This window comes from Chrysochloris asiatica, unplaced genomic scaffold (genome assembly GCF_000296735.1).
Source record: "Chrysochloris asiatica unplaced genomic scaffold, ChrAsi1.0 scaffold00009, whole genome shotgun sequence".
Classification (NCBI taxonomy): Eukaryota; Metazoa; Chordata; class Mammalia; order Afrosoricida; family Chrysochloridae; genus Chrysochloris; species Chrysochloris asiatica.
Window position 1 is genome coordinate 20728843 of NW_006408527.1, and position 17246 is coordinate 20746088.

General features: G+C 40.7%; 1 protein-coding gene across 1 annotated transcript in view; it reads left to right on the top strand.

Moving 5' to 3' along the window:
* The window catches only part of RABIF (RAB interacting factor), a 22769-nt gene that overhangs the window by 1457 nt on the left and 4066 nt on the right, over positions 1-17246 (top strand). The gene's annotated exons all lie outside the window — the stretch shown is intronic.

A 17246-nucleotide genomic window follows, 5' to 3' on the forward strand; every position in this document is an offset into this window, starting at 1 on the left:
TTTTTTTTTTAAGTTTTTATTGTGAATTGTGTGAAAGTTTACATGAGAGAACATTATCTTTACATTCGTCCTATCATATTTCATTTCATTTCAATGATTACAATCCCCTGCCGCTCCTTCTCACCACATCATCCTCTCTACCTCCATCTCTGGCGTCACTACTTTTCTGGACAGGGCCCCACACTCCACTCTTCTCTCTTAATGGTTCCAGAGACGTCTGCTCCTGGACTGCAAAAATCAACCACTCCCCTCCTTTTGTTACAAAATGTCTACCTTTACCTCACAGTCCTGATAGCAGTTACTCACTATTGAACCACAAGAGTCCTATCCCCACCTCCTTTCGTCAGCGCTGTTCAGATAGGCTGGAAACCTCTCAGTGGAGATTCTACCTTTCCCCGTACCCTCTGGAACTAGGTTCCCTCTTGAAAGCTTGTAAGTCAGTCACATCTTGCCTTTGTAGCCTCCCCATTTTGAGTAGCCAATGTGTAAGTTTCCCATTCTTGTCAATCCTGTGTACCAAGGGTCTGTTAATGACCCTCACTGTAAAGATTTGTTCCCTCCTTTGCCTCACTGCATCCAGAGGCATAGGTCAAGTTCATCAAATTGTAGTGGACTACTCTTTTTTTCCTTCTTTCTTCCTCTAGTTGAGTACTGATCATCCAGCCATTGAAGCCAAATCAAGTAGGTACTGTCTGCAAGTGTGGGTGTTCTTGTTCATCTCCCCTCACTTCATATAAGCTGGTCGCTTCACTCTCCACTCTAGTCCTCTATGGCCATGTCCGTTTCTGGGCCCAGGAGTCCCCAGGTCTTGCCATACTGCTGGCCAACCAGGTCTCATTCCAGTTTGACAGGCGTCTGTTGAACTTGGTTGGACTTAGCTCAAAACTTCATTGCTGTGTCCCCACCACTTCCTTTTATCCATAGACCAATGTGGTCACCAGCAAGACCAACCACATGCCTGCTCGTGTATTCCACTTGAGTCTTAGTCTTAGAAAGTGGTTTGCCCTGAGGGGACCCAACCCACCGCTTACCTTGATGTCTCCTGGGCCAACAATTTACTTGTTCTTGAAGTAGTCAATCAGGCTGCCGTTACTGTTTTTGATTTTTCCTGCTGGTCTTTCTTTCAAGAAGTATCTTTTATTCTTCTAGCCGCTCCAGGCTGGTCTGCTTATCTTCTCAAGTGGAAACTTCACACCTAGGAAGATTCTGGATGGGGTTCAGGATTCCACCTATGGTCTTATGCAATGCATAGGCTCCACAGCAAGCCTCCTTCACTGGGAAAGTTGTAGACCCATTTTAGGTATTCCAATCAGTTAGGCTGAAGATGGACTTACAAGCTTTCTATGGTGATATTTCTGGCTATTCCTTTCTTCCCTTTTTTTTTTAATGTTTTACTGTGAATTATGTGATAGTTTACATGGGAGAACATTAGTGTTACATTCATTCTATCCTATAGCTTCTCATTGCCATGGTTACAATCCCCTCCATACATCATCAGTGAATCAAAGGGAATATACTACAAGCCTGCATCCTGGTCGTCAGCACACAGCCCCTCTCCCTCTCTGCATTTAAAGTCCCCAGCTGCTCCATCTCTCCACACCATCATCTCTGCCTCCATCTCAGGCATCACTGCTTCTCTGGGTAGCTACAGTCCCACTCTCCGCTTTTCTCCATTGATGGTCCCAGGGACCTCCGCTCCTAGACTGCAAAGTTAATCACTCCCCTCCTTGCTATAAAACGTCTACCTTTACGTTTCCAACCCTCACAATCAGTTCTGATAACAGTTATTCACTATTGTATCACAAGAGGCCTATCTGCATTTCATTTCATCAGCCCCACCTCGACAGATTGGATACTACTCACTGGAGATTCTACCTTCCATGTCCTCTGGATCTAGGTTCCCTCTTGAAAGCTTGTAAGCCAGTCACTTCTTGCATTTGTAGCCCCTCCCCATCTTGGGTAGCCAATATCCATGTTGCCCATCCCTGTCTACTCTATGTGTGGAGGGATGATCCTTGCTGTAAGGATTTGTTTTCTCTTTTGAGCTACTGCATCCATAGATGTAGATCAAGTTCATCAAATTGTATCAGATTACTCTCTTTTTTTTTTTTTTTCCTGTCTTCTTCTGGTTGAGCTACGATCATCCAGTCATTGAAGCCAGGTCAAGTGGGTATTATCTGCATGTATGGGTGTGCTTGTGCATTTGCCCTCTCTTCTTATCAGCTGGATGCTTCACTTTCCACTCTAGTCCACTGTGGCTATGTCACTGACTCTGGGCCCAAGAGTCCCCAGGTCTTGCTACACTGCTGGGCAACCAGGTCTCCACCCGGGTTCACAGAAGTCTATTGAATGTTGTAGGGCTTAACTCGCCGCTTCATTGCTGTTTTTCCCTCGCTTCCCCTTATTGGTGACGAGTGTGGTCACCAATCAGAGCATGTATTCCCATTGAGTCTTAGTCTTGGGAGGGAGTTTGCACTGGGGAGGCCCCGACCACTTGGCTTGATATCTCCTGGGCAAGCAACTTGCTTGTTCTTGTAGTAACAGTCGGTCTGCCTCTATTGTTTGGTATGGATGGTAGGTTTTTTGTTTTTTTTTAACTTTTTATTGAAAGGTAACCATACCCACAGCAAAGTACAAAGTATAATCTTATTTCAACCATGTACATTGACTATAACTCCAAATTATTTCTAAAATACGCAGTGTGGTTTGTAAGTGCTGTTGAATTGGTTTCAATGCATAGTGACCCTGTATAGTGTTTCCGAGGAGTGGCTGGTGGGTTTGAACCGCCAACTTTATGATCTTTTTATTATGTGATTAAACAGACAGTAAAGTATAATGTCCAGTATCCAGTAAAACCTGTGAAAGCCAAGACCTATGTAAGGCAGAAACTTGTCAAGAGAAGGAAAACAAGTATGTTCCACTAAAATGAGCAATAGAAAAGTGTAAGACCACACTCTGTCAAAGGCAGAAAACTTGCAAGAACAAGAAAAACAAGGCAGTGTCCTAGTGTTCTAGCTCTCAATCAACAGGTGTCATTCACTGTAATAGGAAGCAGATCTCCTTCCAATAGCCGATACCTTCTCATAAAATACAGGAAAATCACTCATTGTCTTTGTTTTGTGGATTTTTTATGGCTTTTAGTTTTGAGATTGTTGGACCTTCCCACCCCCTCCCCCTTGATTAGGCTTCCAAGGATTAGAGTAGAATTACTACTTTGCTTTACTAAATTAGGAACATTACAGAGTAGTGAAATGAACATGGTTCTTGATGTAAAAATCATACATGGAATTGAATTCATTAGCATTGAAAGAGCCACTTAACCTTCACGAGCTTCCTTTTGTTCATTCTGTAAAATCAAAACAATACTGTAGAGGATTTGTGTCACAGCACTGGTGTGGCATTTCGTACACAATATGTACTATTCCCACCCCCTTCCCTTTGGCACATTTTTAGTTATTTTTATAAACTGACAGAAATTAAGGGACTCTTTGGTGTTTATAGTTTGTTTTTATTTTGTTGTTGAAAATATACACAGCAGAAATATACATCAGTTCAATAGTGTTTACATGTACAATTTTGTGACATTGATTATATTCTTCAAATTGTACAACCATTCTCACTCTCCTTTTCTGAGTTGTTCATTAGAAACTAAAACCATTACCCCCTAAGATACCTATCTAATCTTTTGAGTGACTGTTGTTTGTTTGATCCAGTATAGACCTTAAAAGGGCACACTGCTCAAGGCAGACCTTTGTTAGTTAAGCTAACTACTGTTTTGTTTTTAAAGATGATATTTTTGGTTTGAAGTTTAAAGATTATCTCAGGGCAATAGTTTTAGGGGTTCTTCCACCCTCAGTGGCTCCCAAAAGTCTAGAGTCCATGAGAATTTGGAGTTCTGTTCTCTGTTTTCCCACTTCTGATCAAAACATTCATTAATAGTAGCTAGGCACCAACCAGTTCTTTTGGCGCCATGACAAAGACAATTAGCTACACATTCCATTATCTCCTATTCGTGACTCTCCTTCAAAGACTGTTACTCCAAGTAGTGGCGAGTTGTGTCTTAAATGACTTCTCACAAGCTTTTAAAACCCCAAGCACTATTCAATGAACTAGGAAGTAGAACAGAAGCACCAAACATATTATGAGATGAAAAATGCTTTACTATGTTGCTGTTGTCAGTAAGTGACATCAGTTCAGTTCTGATTCATAGCAACTCTATAGGGTTTCCAAGGAGTAGCTGGTGAGTCTGAACTGCCGACCTTGTGGTTCACAGTCCAGTGCTGATCCTACAGGGCCACACTAGGAGTCCATGTATTGATTATAAAAATAAAAGTAACATCTTATTAGGACAATTATCTGTGATATCCATAAAACCATGACCCTAGCCCTCCAAACCAAGGAACCAAATCCAACTATGTGTTTGGTTATACATAAGCAGCCTCAGCAGCTTTTTGTTGTTGTTGCAAATATTTCTATCACAAAACTAATCTGTACAACCTTAGCCCTAATCATTAGTGTAATTTTTCCATCACTGTTAGCCCCCCTTTTCCCACTTCCTCCACTTCTGGTGATCGCTTATAAACTTTGGTCTCTCTACATTTGCTTTTACTTGTCACAGAGTATTTGTCCTTTTGAGATTGGCTCATTTTACTTAGCATAATGTCTTTCGTTCCATCCCTGCTGTAGCAAGGATGTGTCAAGACTTCTTTTCTCCTACTGGTTGAGTAGGGTTCCATTGTATGTATGTACTGAATTTTGTTTATCCATTCATCTGCTGATAGACAACAGTGCTGCAGTAAACATTGGTGTACAAGCCTCTGTTTGAATCCCTGCTTTCAAATTGTTGGGATATATACCGAGGAGTGGAATTGCTGGTTCATATGGTAGTTCTAATTTTCATTTTTTGAGGAACCACTACACTGTTTTCCACAATGGCAGTATCAATATGTATTCCCACAAGCAATGGATCGCAGTCCTGGTGTAGCGCTGTGGGTTAATGCACTGGACTGCAAAGTCTGTTTGAAGCGCAAGGTTGGTGGTTCAACCTTATACAGGGTCAGAACCGACTCAGTGGCACTTAACAACTACAACAAGCAATGGATAAGGATTCCAACTTCCCCACAACCTCCCCAGTATTTGTTATTTTCAGGATTTGTTGTTGTTTTATCTTAGCCATCCTACTGGGAGTGAAACGGTATCTTGTGATTTTTATTTGCATCTCTCGCAAAAGAAGGCTGAGCATCTTTTCAAGGGAAATTCAATTTTCTCAGCATCATGTATTGAAGAGACTCCCTTTCCCTATTAAAAGAACATAGCACCCTTGTCAAAGTCAGTTGACTAAAGTTTGGGGGTGAGTTATTTCTAAACTTTCAATTCTATTCCATTGGTCTTGGTGTGTTTTGAAATTTGTAATTCTTGTGTAGTGCCGTAGGATAGCACGTGACCTCAAGGGCAGCTTGAACTGCAAGGTCAGTGGTTCAAACTCTTCAGCTGCTTCTCGGAAACCACCCTATCCAGGGTTACTATGAGTTGGAACAGACTCGACAGAACTTAACAACAACATATTATGATTTATTTTAAACAGATCTTGCCAAAAGCTGTATTGAGCATATTAAATTTTGTTGTTGTTGTTGTTAGGTGCCATTGAGTCTGTACTGACTCATAGTGACCCTATGCACAACAGAACAAAACACTGCCCAGTCCTGGGCCACCCTCACAGTTGGTGCTATGTGTGAGCCATTTACTGCTGCCACTGTGCCAATCTATCTTGCTTCCTCTTTTTCTCTGACCCTTCACTTTGCCAAACATGATATCCTTCTCCAGTGACTGGTCACTCCTGACAATATGTCTGAAGTATGAGTTACAAAGTCTGGCCATCCTGGTTTTCAAGGAATACTCTGGCTGTACTTCTTCCAACACAGATTGGTTTGTTCTTTTGGCAGTCTATGGTACTTTTAATATTCTCCAAAACCATAATACTAATGTATCAATTCAACAGTTTTTCTTATTCACTGTCCAACTTTCACATGCATATGAGGTTATTGAAAATACCCTAGCTTGGGTCAGGCACACCTTAGTCCTCAAACTGATACCTTTGCTCTTCAACACTGTAAAGAGGTCTTGTGCAGCAGATTTGTCCAATGCAGTATGTCATTTGATTTCTTGACTGCTGCTTCCATGAGTGTTGAAGTTGATCTGAGCAAACTGAAGTCTTTTCGACAACTTCAGTCTTTTCTCCATGTATATGGATGTTGTTTCTTGGTCCAGTGGTGAGGATTATTGTTTTCTTTACATTGAGTTGCAAACCATACTGAAAGCTGTGGTCATTGATCTTCTTCAGTGAGTATTTTAAGTCCTCTTCATTTTTGTGAGCAAGGTTGTATCATCTGCATATTGCAGGTTGTTAATGAGTCTTCCTCCAATCCCGATGCCACATTTTTCTTCATATAATCCCCCTTCTTGGATTATTTGTTCAGCATACAGATTGAATAAGTATGGTGAAAGAATACAACCCTGGTGCACACGTTTCCTAATTTTAAACCATTCGGTGTTCCCTTGTTCTGTTCCAATGTAACAGGTTCCTTGTTCAGATCCAAGTAAAAATATTAAATTATACATGTTACATTTCTGTCTTTTTAATATTTCTCAACTAAGAGTGGCTTCTAATCCAGAATTTGCTGTTGTTGAGTACTGTCAAGTCAGTTCCAACTCATAGTGACCCTGTTTGGGGTTCTGAGGAGTGGCTGGTGGGTGTGAGCCACTGACCCTGCATTTAGCAGTCCAGTGTTTATCCTACAGAACCACACCAGTATGATGTTATATGCTGTCGAGTTGTTTCCAACTCATAGCAACCCTAAATAAGGTTTCCGTGGAGTGACTGGTGGGTTTGAACCTCCCACCATACAGTTCAAATTGACCTTGCGGTCCAGTGCATTATCCTGCAGCGCCACACCAGTATGTTGTTGTTGTTATTAAATACTGTGGAGTCGGTGCCAATAGCAACCCTGCACAGAGTTTCCAAGGCTGTAAATCTTTACAGGAGCAAAAAACCTCATCTTTCTCCTGTGGAACTGCTGGTAGTTTTGAACTGCTGACCTTAAGGTTGGCAGCCCAGCTCGTAACCACTATGCCACCAGAGCTCCTTACACCAGTATGGATACCAGAAAATTTCTTATGTGCTTTAAATTTTGTCCCTCTTATAAAAAGTCAATGAGAAGTACTTTTGTTTGTTTACATAGCTTCACAGTTTCTGGAAATTCTCTTTTCCTTGAGAAAGGAGTATTAGAAGGAATTTATCCCTTCCACTGGACTAGCACATCTCAGTTAACCCTAAACCAACCCCAATTTTTCTCTCATTTCAGTTCTAATTATTTTTCTTCATTTCCATAGATACTGATTTCAGCAAAAACATAGCTTTAGGGAATGTTCCGTAAAATATAGCTTCTAGGCCATGATATTAACAGAAAGTTTTAAAATAAAAGCCCAAGGGAGATTCTAGTTAGTTCCCTCCTCTTGCTGTGTGTCACATATTTCAAGAGAAGAAACAGTTTGCAACTTCAGGGGCACCGAACTCTTAACCTAATATCTCTAAAGCTTTGGGTAACTCCTTTTTGTTGTCTTAAGCCTGAAATGTTGCAGAGAAATCCTCATCAGGGCAGTTGCATCACTGAAAGTGTTGAAGTTCTCCCAGAAATTTAAGAAGCTGGAGAAGGTTTAAGGAGTACTGGTCTCAGGTGGCCAATAGCATTCTTTTTTACTCTGCCTTGTGGGAATAATAGTAAAGTCTCTAGACGGGAACAAATTGAAAACTAGATTTTCAAAGCTTCTTCTTGTTAGGTGCCGTCGAATCCATTCCACCTCAGAACAAAACATGGGCCAATCCTACACTATCCTCACAATCATTGTTTTTGGTGCCCATTCTTGAAGTTAGTGTCAATCTATCTCTTTAAGGCTCTTCCTCTTTTTTGTTGACCTTTTACTTTACCAAGCATAATTCTTACTGTGTAATCCTGATGTGACTGCAAGATAATGTGCTGGACTGCAAAATCAGTCTGAACCATAAGGTCAGTGTTTCAAACCCCCTAGCTGCTCCTTGGAAATGCTATATGAGTTGGAACCAACAGCATTAATAGCAACAACAAAGCCTTTCTCCAGAGACTGGTCCTTCCTGATAACATGTCCAAAATGTGTGAGGTGAAGTCTCCCCATTCTGGCTTCAAAGGAGTATTCTGATTGCTTCTCTTCCCGGACAGATTTGTTCACTCTGCTGGCACTCCATAGTACTTTGAGTATTCTCCACCAACACTATAATTCTTTGGTCTTTCTTACTCATTGTCCAGCTTTCACATGCAGATGAGGCCATTGAAAATACCAGGGTTTGAATCAGATGCACCTTACCTCTCAAAATCATATTTTTGCTTTTAATATTTTAAAGAGGTCTTTAGTAGCAGATTTGCCCAGGACAGTATGCTGATTTCTTGACTGCTGCTTCCATGGGCATTTATTATAGATCCAAGTAAAATGAAATCCTTAGCAATGTCTCTTTTTTACTGACCCGTCACAGCCTCCTCCAGCGTCTGGCCCATTCTGATAACATGCCCAAAGTACAAGAGACAAAAAGTTTCGCAGTCCTTGCTTCTAAGGAGTATTCTGGTTGTACTTCCTCCAACACACATTTGTTTGTTCTTCTAGCAATCCATGTCAGTATTCTTTACCAACACCATAATTTGAATGCATCAGTTCTTCTAGTCTTCTTTATTCATTGTCCAACTTTCACAAGCATATGAGGCAATTAAAAGTATCCTGGCTTGGGTTATGTATACTTTAGTCCTCAATGATGTTATTTATTGGTCCAGTTTTGAGGACTTTTGTTTTCTTTACATTAAGGTGCAATCCATACTGAAGATTGTGGTCTTTGATCTTCATCAGTATTTTGAGTCCTCTTCACTTTGAACAAGCAATATTATCTCATCTGCATATTGCAGGTTGTTAATGAGTCTTCCTCTAATCCTGATACCACATTCGTCTTCACATAGATTATTTGCTAAGCATACAGATTGAATAAGTAATGGTGAAAGGATACAACCTTTCCTTATTTTAAAACGTTCAGTATCCCCTTGTTCTGTTTGAATGACTGCCTAATAGTCTATGTCCAAGTTCCTCATGAGAACATTTAAGTGTTCTGGAATGCCCATTCTTCACAGTGTTGTTGCTAGATAACCCTCAAGTTGGTTCCATCTCATGGCAGCCCTTCATATAGACATCAGTAAGTACTTCAAGCCTCTTCATTTCCAGCAAACCAGGTTGTATCTTCTACATATTGCAGGTTGTTAATGAGTCTTTCTCCAGTCCTGATGCCACTTTCTTCATATAATCAATCCAACTTCTCGGATTATTTGCTCAGCATACAGATTGCATATGGTGTAAGGATATAATCTTGATGTGCACCTTTCCTAATTTTGAACCACTCAGTGTCCCCATGTTCTGTTCAAACACCTGCTTTGTGGTCTGTGTACAGGTTCCTCACTAGCACAATTAAGTGTTCTGGAATTCCCTTTAATCACAATGTTATCCATAATTTGATGTGATCCACATAGTCAGATGCCTTTGCAGAGTTAGTAAAGTACAAGTAAACATCTTTTTGGTACTCTCTGCTTTCAGCCAAGATCGATCGATGTCTCCAGTGAAATCCCTTGTTCCACGTTCTCTTCTGAATCCAATTTGAATTCTGACATCCCTGTCAATGTACTGCTGCTACCATTTAAAAATTATCTTCAGCAGAAATTTACTTGCATGTAATATTGATATTGTTCCATTGGGTCGCCTCTCTTTGGAATAGGCACAACAAGGAATCTCTTCCAGTACATTTTCCAGATGACTATCTTCCAAATTTCTTGGCCTTCAGCCCTGCATCAAGTTATTGAAACGTTGATTTGTATTCCATCAATTCCTAATGGAACTTTTTTGCCAGTAACTTCAGTGTAGCTTGGACTTCTTCCTTTAGTTAACATTGGTTTTTTATCATATCCTGAAATGGTGCAGTGACTCTTTATCCCTTTCGTCTTTTGATGCTTCCTGCACCATTCAATAATTTGCCCATTGTCGTTATGTCAGTTGAGTGCTGTTGAGTCAGTTCTGACTCATTGAGACCCTGTATAGGGTTTCTGAGGCTGTATACTTTTTCAGGAGCAGAGCACCTCATCTTTCTTGAGTGGAGTGACTGGTGGGCTCAAATCGCCAACCTCATGGTTTATTGTACAGAGCCAATGCACCCCCTTCCCCCTTTTTTTTCCTTTGGTCCATAGGATATTTCAGTATTGCAACTCAAGGCTTGAATGTTTTCTTCAGTTCTTTCAGCTTGAGAAATGCTGAGTGTGTTCTTCCCGTTTGGTTTTCTAATTACAGGTCTTTGCACATTTCATTATAATAGTTTCCTGGGACTTATTGTGCTGCCCTTTAATTTTTTATGTTCAGTTATTCTACTTCATTTCTTCCAGCCACTTTAGCTTCTCTACATTCAAGGTCAAGTTTCAGAGTCTCTTCTGACATCCACTTTGGTTTTTGTATTTGATATAATCCTACAATTCCTGTGGTCTTCAGTCATTAGTGTCTAATGCTTCAAATGTGTTCATGATCATCTTGAAATACAGATGGGATATACTCAAGGTTGTATTTTGGTTCTCATGAACTTTTTAAAATTTTCTTTAGCTTCAGCTTGAACTTGCATATGAACAACTGATGGTCTTTTCCACAGCTGGCCTCTGGCCTTGTTTTGACTGATGATACTGAGTACGTCCACCATCTCTTCCCACACATGTAGTCAGTTTGATTCCTGAGTATTACATCTGGTGATGTACACATGTATAGTCACTATTTATGTTGAAAAAAGGTATTTTCCATGAGTAAGTCATTGGTCTTGCAAATTTCTATTAAGTGATCTCCCACATAGTTTTTCTCACCAAGGCCATGTTTTCCAACTGCTATTTTACAACAATGACTTGATAGGACTATGTAAATGTGAAGTGTTTGTGGCCCACCTTTGGGTTGGGATCATGCAAATAGTGTGCATGGAACCCTAATGAGGGGATTGGTCAGATTTGTCATGCCAGAAAATTTAAATGATTTTAAATAAGCCATGTCCAAAACAGAAGCGGGGTGGGAGGGGGAAATATCACAACCATCCAGAAAGAAGAGCCAGAAGTGGAGCTCATCCTTTAAACCCAAGGTCCCTATGCTGAATCTCCTTCATCTAGGAGACAGAGAGCAGTGCACCATAGATGGCAAGAGGCAGAGAAATGGTGGGAAAGTGCGGCAGTAGCAAAACTAAGAGCACGAGGCAGAGGGGGTGGGCTTCTCGGCCCATGGAGTAAGAAAGCTGAGTGCCTTTGGGCAGGTGACTTGCTGGTGGAATTGGAGGCCTCCCATGCATTTGTCTGGGGAGCTCAGTTTGCCATCCCATGGAGTTAGAGTTTAGTGCCTTTGAGTTGAGGCTTCCTTGTGGAAAACGCTTTTAATCAGCAGAGCTACATTTGCCCAATCAGGGCTGACGCCAAGGGACTACTGAATGGAGAGGCCAAAGTGCTAAAGGAGCTTTTTGACACAAGGCCAAGGACCTGCACAGGCCTGTGAGAATGGCTGAGAGGAGGCTGTACTGACAAAAGAACTATATTCTGAGCATTTCTGATTCTGAATGATGGTGGTGGTTATATGCCATGGAGTTGGTTCCAACTAATAGTGACCCTGTACAGGGTTTCCGAGGCTGTAAATCTTTACAGGAGCAGAAAGCCTCATTTTTCTCCGTGGAACAGCTGGTAGTTTCGAACTGCTGACCTTGCAGTTCGCAGCCCAATTCGTAACCACTACGCTACCAGAGCTCCTAATTCTGAATAGCAAGTAGTTGTTTCTCTAATAAACCCCATAATCAAGAGTACTAGAGATTACCTTAGAGAGATGGCTTGTCAGAATTGGTAAAAATGTTGGAGGATGAAGGCAGGCCTCCAAATAACAAAAACTGGTCTTGGGCTGAAGCTGATGGTGATTTTCCTCCTCCCCCTTGTGAAATTAGAGGCATTCAAATGCTGCTCCCACAATATTGTTGCATACTCATGCATACAAATTAGTACAGGTAAACTGGAAAGTCTTACAGGACCAGTGGATTGTATGAGTGCCAGTATTCAGGTTGTGATAATACACTGCAGTTTGCAAAATGTTTCTATTTGTGGAAACTGGGTAAAGAGTGCATGGTATCTCTGTTATTATTGTTTTATTGTGATAAAAGTATATATAATAAAACATTTGCCAATTTAACAGTTTGTGCATATACATTTCAAGGACATTGTAATGTTCATCATATGTAACCATTGTCATTATCCTTTTATAAATTATTCATGTATTACTTCTCATAACTATGAGCCTTTAATTATCTCAATAAACATTTCAATAAAAAAACAAAGGAAAATCTTATCAGATTAATTAGACAACAAAAAGAAATAAAAGGTATATAAATCATGAAGGGGAGTACTGGTGTGGAGCAATAGGATAAAGCACTCAACCGCAAGGTCAGTTTTATCTACAAGGTCAGCAGTTCAGACTCATTTAACTGCTCCTCAGAAACCCTATACAGGGTCACTATGACGACACTTAACAACAAAAATCAGGAAGGAAAAATTATCCCTTTTTGTGAATGGCATGATCTTATCTAGAGAAAACACCAAAGAATCCAGAAAACAACTACTAGAACTAATAATGAATAAAAGCGGCAGGATACAAGGTCAAGTGACACAAATCATTTGTGCTTTTATACATCAGTAATGAGAATTCTGGAGTCCTGGTGTGGTGGTGGGGGCTAATACATCAGACTGCAAAGTCTTTTGAACTGCAAGGTTGATGGTTCAAGCTCACCAGCTGCTCCTTGGAAACCCTATACAGGGTCACTATGGGTCGGAATCAACTCAACGGCACTTAGCTACAACAACGAGCATTCAAAAACTCAAAACAGGAAATAATTCCATTTAAAATAGCACCTAAAAGAATAAAATACCTAGGAATAAATTTAACCTAAGAAGTAAAAGACTTGTGCATTGGAAACTGTAAAACATTACTGAAAGAAATTAAAGAAGAGCTAAGCAAATTAAAGGACATCCCATATTCATGGATTGGAAGGTTTAATATTGTAAAGATGTCAGTAGTACCCAAAGCAAGCTAGATTCACTGCAACCCTAATAAAAATTCCAATATTCTTCTTTGCAGAAATTTAAAACCAGTGTTAAAAATTTATATGAAATTGCAATGAGAAGGAGCCCCAGATAGCCAAAGGAATCTTATAAAAGAAAACAGGATGTACACTTTCCAGTCTCAAAACATATTATTGTTGTTGTCTAGTGCCATGGAGTCAGTTCCGATTCCTAGTGACCCTGTATAAGGTTTCAGAGGAGCAGCTGGTAGATTTGAACTGCTGACTTTGTGTTTCACAGTGCAGTGCTTGATTCTAACAGCAGGAGTCCCAAAACATGTTATAAAACTACAGTAACCAAAACAGGCTGGCACTGGTATAATTATAGGCATGTAGACCAGTGGAATAGAATTGGCAGTACAGAAATAGATCTGTGCCTCTGTGGTAGATTGATTTTTTACATTTAATGAAGAAAGAAAAGTCTTCAATGAATGGGTTTTCACATGTAAAAGAGTGAAGTTGGACCCATACTTCATACCCTACAAAAATGAAGTCAAAATGGATCAAGGATCTAAATGTAAACATTAAAATCTTAAAAGTCTTAAAAGAAAAACATAGACGTAATGCTTCAGGACCTAGTTTTTAATAATGAATTCTTAGCTATAATGCCAAAAGTCCTAGCAATATAAAGAGAAAATAGATAAATTAGACTTCATTAAATTTTTGAACTTCTGTTCATAAAAGGGCTTTCTCAACAAAGGAAAACAACAACCTATAGATTGGTAGAACCGTATATCTAGTAAGGTTTAATTAACATCCAGAATATATAAAGAACTACAATTTGACAAACAGACAAATGTAAACTAGCAGCGGGGCCTATCTCATCCTCCTCAGGAGGAGGGATGAGAATCGAGATCAGTACAAAGTCAGTTCCTATGAGGTGGAAATTGGACATACTTCCACTCCCCAACATTTTCACCATTTCTGACACCAGCCATCACACACACACGGCACTTTCTACTTCTCCATTGGGTTTGATCGTTCAGTGGCCACACAGAACTCACAGGTCAGACTTACTATTAGATGATTTATTATTAGGCAGTAACAGGCTACTACTGAAGATCATGATCAACTTGAAAGTAACAGGCTACAGGAGATAGTCCTTCAGTCAGAACAGCTTTCAACCAAGACAGCGCTCAGCTTCTTCTTGGTACATTTCTCTCAGCTGTGCTCACTGACACTGTCTCAGCCCTGTCACAGGCCAGTGGCTTTTCTCTAGGCCTTTCCCCTGCTTGGGCAAGAGTTATAGCTTGTTAGCTCTGCCAAAAGTGCTCAGAGACACCCTGCTCCGCCAGCAAGCCTCTGCCCAGTGGTGCTCAGCTCTGTCTTGCTCGGTGGGCCAGCCTCTGTCCCTGCTGCTTGTACTGCTGTCACAATTTCTCCACTGCTGAGCTCTGCCGTGGTGGCTATTTCTCACCTCATGCACTCTTCAATGTTACAGCTCTCTCTCCTATGACTAGGAGGTTTTTTATAGGGACCACATAACCAAAGAATGTGCCTGCTCCAGGCTCTTCTTAATGATACTGATGAACTTTTTGAAGACCCATTACATAAGAGATACCCACTGCACTACAACAAACAACCCAAGGATTTCAATAGATAGTTCACCTAAAAAGAAATACAAATGGCCAACAAACACATTAACAGATTCTCAGTGTCATTAGTCATTTGTTGTTGGTGGTGGTTGCTGTCAGGTGATTCCAACTCATGGTGACCTCATGTGCAGTGAAGTTGTGACCTTTTCGAAACAGCTCACCAGGCCTATCTTCCAGGGTGCTTCTGGTTGGATTTGAACCACCAGCCTTTTAGCTAGTAGTTAAGTGTTAAACCATTTATACCACCTAAAGGTTCCTATTAGTCATTAGGGAAATGAAAGTCAAAACCACTTTGAAATACCACCTTACCTCCATTAAGATGACTAGAATGCAAAGGAAAGAAAGACAGCAGGTGTTGGAGAGGATGTGAAGGAATTGAACCCCATATACACTGCTGGTGGGATTGTACACCTGCTGTGGAAAACAGTTTGGTGGTTAAACATAAAATTCAAAGAATCCAGAATTTAAACATAGAATTACCATTGTTGTTGTTGTTAAGTGCCATCGAGTTGGTTCCGATCCATAGCGACCCTGTACAGGGTTTCCAAGGGTGTAAATCTTTACGGGAGTAGAAAGCCCCATCTTTCTCCCGCGGAGCGGCTGGTAGTTTCGAACTGCTGACCTTAAGGTTCGCAGCCCAATTCGTAACCACTACGCTACCAGAGCTCCTTCATGAGCCAGCAATTCCACTCCTAGGTATAAGCCCCAGAGTTGAAAGCAGAAATGCAAGTAAATGGTGGTATGTAACTGTTCATCACAGCACTAACCTCAGTAGCTGCCTAAATATTTATACAGAGATGACTAGATAAATAAAATGTGATATATACTTACATTTTGTTGGTGTTAAGTGCTGTCAAGTTTTCCCATAGGGACCCTGTGTTGGGTTTCCGAGGAGCAGATGGTTCAAACCTACCTTACGGTTCAGTGTTTATCCTACAGTACCACACAGGAACTCCCATATACATTGTTTTTTGTTTCTGTTGTTAAGTGCCATTGAGTTGATTCTGACTCAAGAGCGACCCTGTGTAGGGTTTCCAAGGAGCGGTTGGTGAGCTTGAACAGCCAACCTTGCAGTTCAAACCAACTTTGCAGTCCAGCACATTAACCCACAGCACCACACCAGATACATGTATATACATACATACATACATACTTCCAACACAGATATGTATTGGAAGAAGTACAGTCAGAGTGCTCCTTGGAAACCAGAATGGCCAGACATACTGACAGTATATGTCTGTCATATTTCAGACATACTGTCAGAAGGGACCAGTCACTGGAGAGGTTATCATGTTTGGTAAAGTGGAGGGTTGGAAAAAAAGAGTAAGACCCTCAACAAGATGGATTGGCACAGAGGCAGCATCAATGTGCTCAAGCATAGCAACAATTGTGATGTCGGCCTAGGACTGGACAGTGTTTCATTCTGTCGTGCATAGGGTCACTATGAGTCAGTACTGACTCAGTGGCACCTAACAACAACAAATACATACATACTTATCTATAAAGATAAATGAAGTCCTGAAACATGCTACCACATGGATGAACTGTGAGAACATTAAGCTGTGAAAGAAATCATTAACAAAAAGACAAATACTGTATAATCCCACTTATAAACAGTGGCTAGAATAGGCAACTGTATAGAAACTGAAGTTTATTAGTGATTACCAGGGGCAAAAGGGAGAGTGGGGAAAGGGAAAAATTGCTTAAGGGGCACTGAGCTTCTAAGTGTGATGGAAAACTTTAGAAATGGATAAAAGTGATGTATCGAACATGATGAACGTAATGTCATGAATTGTGGCACTTAACATGTAAAGAATGTTGAAATGACAAATGTTTTGTATGTCAGTTTTAAAAATCAAGAATCAAAATGGAACATGCATCTCAGCTATGTAAAGCCATATCGTAGTTTTCTATTGTTACATAACAAAATCACCCCAAAATAGAGACTTAAAACAATAACTGATTTCTTCTGCTCACAAAATTGGGAGCCGACTGGGCTTAGAAAGATGATCCTCATTTGGGTTATTTGATGGGTGGCAGTATTCTGGAATGTCTTCCTGCAGACTGGATCAGACTTCTGGCACCCGTATCTTTCTCAGGGGAGTGGACTTTTTTTTTACATGGTGACTGAAAGCTCCCAAAGCAAATCTTGCAAGAAAACCAGACAAAAGTTGCATGGCCTTTTCTAACCTCACCTGTCACTTCTGTATTTATCAAGGCAGTCACACGGCTTGCCCAGGTTCAGTGTTGTTGTTGTTGTCAGGTGCCATCGAGTTGGAACCGACTCATAGTGACTCCATGCACAGCAAAACGAAACAATGTCCAATTCTGGGCCAACCTCACTACCGCTGCCACACTTGAGTCCATCAATGATGCCACCTGGCCAATCCATCTCTTTAGGGGTCTTCCTCTTTTTCTCT